The following is a 2,500-nucleotide window of genomic DNA, read 5'->3' as shown; positions in this document are numbered from 1 at the left end:
AATAACAAAATCTAAAAGAAAAGAAAAGTCTTCTTTGTGGAAAATAGTAAAATAAAAAAACCAAGACTTCACCTTGGAAAATAACAAAATCTAATCTAAAACATCTTAAATAAAGCTGGTTTGTAGTCTTCTCTCGAACTGATGTAGTGCAAAAGTAAAGAATTAAAATAACAAAGTCTAATCTATATAAGTGCTCTTGAATAAAGCTTCCTGTAAAAAAATAGCAAAAAAATACCAAGTCTTCGTCTTGGAAAATAACAAAATCTAAAAGAAAAGTCTTCTTTGTGGAAAATAGTAAAATAAAAAAACCAAGACTTCACCTTGGAAAATAACAAAATCTAATCTAAAACATCTTAAATAAAGCTGGTTTGTAGTCTTCTCTCGAACTGATGTAGTGCAAAAATAAAGAATTAAAATAACAAAGTCTAATCTAAATAAGTGCTCTTGAATAAAGCTTCGTGTAAAAAAAATAGCAAAAAAAAAAATACCAAGTCTTCGTCTTGGAAAATAACAAAATCTAAAAGAAAAGAAAAGTCTTCTTTGTGGAAAATAGTAAAATAAAAAAAACCAAGACTCCATCTTGGAAAAAAAAAAATCTAATCTAAAACATCTTAAATAAAGCTCATTTGTAGTCTTCTTTGTAGGCAGAAAATAGTAAGTTACAGGACTCTCTAACTGATGTAGTCCAAAAATAAAGAATTAAAATAACAAAGATTAATCTATATAAGTGCTCTTGAATAAGCTTCGTGTAAAAAAATAGCAATATAATAAAAATACCAAGTCTTCGTCTTGGAAAATAACAAAATCTAAAAGAAAGGTCTTCTTTATGGAAAATAGTAAAATAAGAATACCAAGACTTCACCTTGGAAAATAACAAAACTATCTTGAAAAAAGCTTATTTTTAATCTTCTTTGTAGGCAGAAAATAGTAAGGCGAAAATAAAGTCCCCTCTAAGCTCTAAAGTAACAAATACGACGTGTTAAAAAAAAAAAACTAACAATAAAAAAAAGAACCAAGACTTCGTCTTGGAAAATAACAATCTAAATTGTGGAAAATAGTAAAATGAAATAAAAACCGACTTCACCTTCGAAAATAACAAAATCAATCTAAAACAAATGACATCTTAAAACAAAACTATTATTTGTTTCGGAGGTTGTCTATGACTGTTCATAGACCGCATAATTTCCACAGAACATTCTCAGAATATCAAGAGAAAAAAGCAGTGTTCTGCGGGAAATCATCTTGGCCAGTGATGTCGTTCTGGGTTTGGTCAGGCCCAGGGAGGTAAGTACCTCGTTATTCTCAAGGGGCCACTTTCCTCTTGCCCCAACCGGGAATCCAAAGAATGTGACCTTGCTAGCCTTCGTCAGCACTTTGACTTGATCACCAAGAGGGGTATAGTACGAAACTTTGTGCGAGGCAGCATCTGACAAGGTATTCTTTGAAAGCTCAAAACGGACGGTGACATCGATCACAACCGCCTCCTCATCTTTTGCAAACACGAGGTCAGGCTTTCTCATCTCTCCCGTCTCGGATATGAACCGTGGCTCTTTGTATACAGACCAGCCTAATCTAGCCGCTTCGTCTGCCAGAATGTTACTGATCTTGTTATGTCGCGCAATTCTTGCTTTCTGTACTGCAGGACATTGACCGAGAATGTGCGAAAGGGACTCGAGTCTGGCAGAGCATTTCCTGCAGGAACGTAAGGCCCCATCTCTGCCTCTGTTCAAGCTTTCTCTTGTTGGGTAAATATTTGCCCTTAGTTGTAGTGCTGCGATAAAGAAGCATTGTTTAAAGCCGCACCATGGCCTCAACAAAGCATTACTGATTCTATCATGCGCAAAGTTTACAATGCCCCTTCCTTGAACCGGCTTTTCGCACCATCTCTGAAATTCATGCTCCCTCCAATCGCAGGGTCTCGGATATACAGGTTCTTTTGACACCGAGTCCCTGAGAACGAATGTTGGGATTGCATCACTGTCACCCCCTGCTCGTACCCACAAATTACGGTATTCTTCCTCCATACCCTGCGAGGACACAATATTACGGGTGATAGCATCGGACGAGTTTGCTATACGTTGCAGCCTTCTAACTTGAACCGAAGGGATTGTTTTTTCCAGTTTCAAGATGGCAAGGCCTCCGTCTCGGGCTCTGGCATATAACAGTCCATCACAAGTTGAAGCGGGAAGGTGGAGCCATCCTTTTACCGCCTTTCTAATCTCTTGGTCCAACCCACGGAGAGTTGAATGCTTGCAGTCCGAGTGGTCTGCAGGATATAACAATCTGGGTAGGGCATAGGCATTGAGTAGTTCAACCTTCTGAGTTGGCTTCAGAGGCGCCTCATCGATTTTCGAGATCCATGTCTTTAGCTGACAATGTAGATCAGGCTGTATAGTGCCAGTCCAAGGGCCAATTTTCAGACCAAGGTATTTCGTTGATTCATCAGGTTGGATCATATGGACATCTTTATTTTTGATAGTCCATGGGTCGCAGTTGTTCA

At 37.9% G+C, this 2,500-nt stretch overlaps 1 pseudogene; it reads right to left on the bottom strand.

Annotated features, from left to right (window-relative positions):
* Positions 1 to 2,500, bottom strand: part of LOC142916152 (28S ribosomal RNA) — a 10,249-nt pseudogene that overhangs the window by 2,358 nt on the left and 5,391 nt on the right.

The sequence above is a fragment of the Petromyzon marinus genome, unplaced genomic scaffold (assembly GCF_048934315.1).
Source record: "Petromyzon marinus isolate PM22_M1 ecotype Great Lakes invasive population unplaced genomic scaffold, UKy_Petmar_22M1.pri1.0 PM_G_Scaffold_38, whole genome shotgun sequence".
Lineage (NCBI taxonomy): Eukaryota > Metazoa > Chordata > Hyperoartia > Petromyzontiformes > Petromyzontidae > Petromyzon > Petromyzon marinus.
Note: the sequence above shows the minus strand (reverse complement) of the source record. Positions and strands in the feature narration are given on the sequence as shown.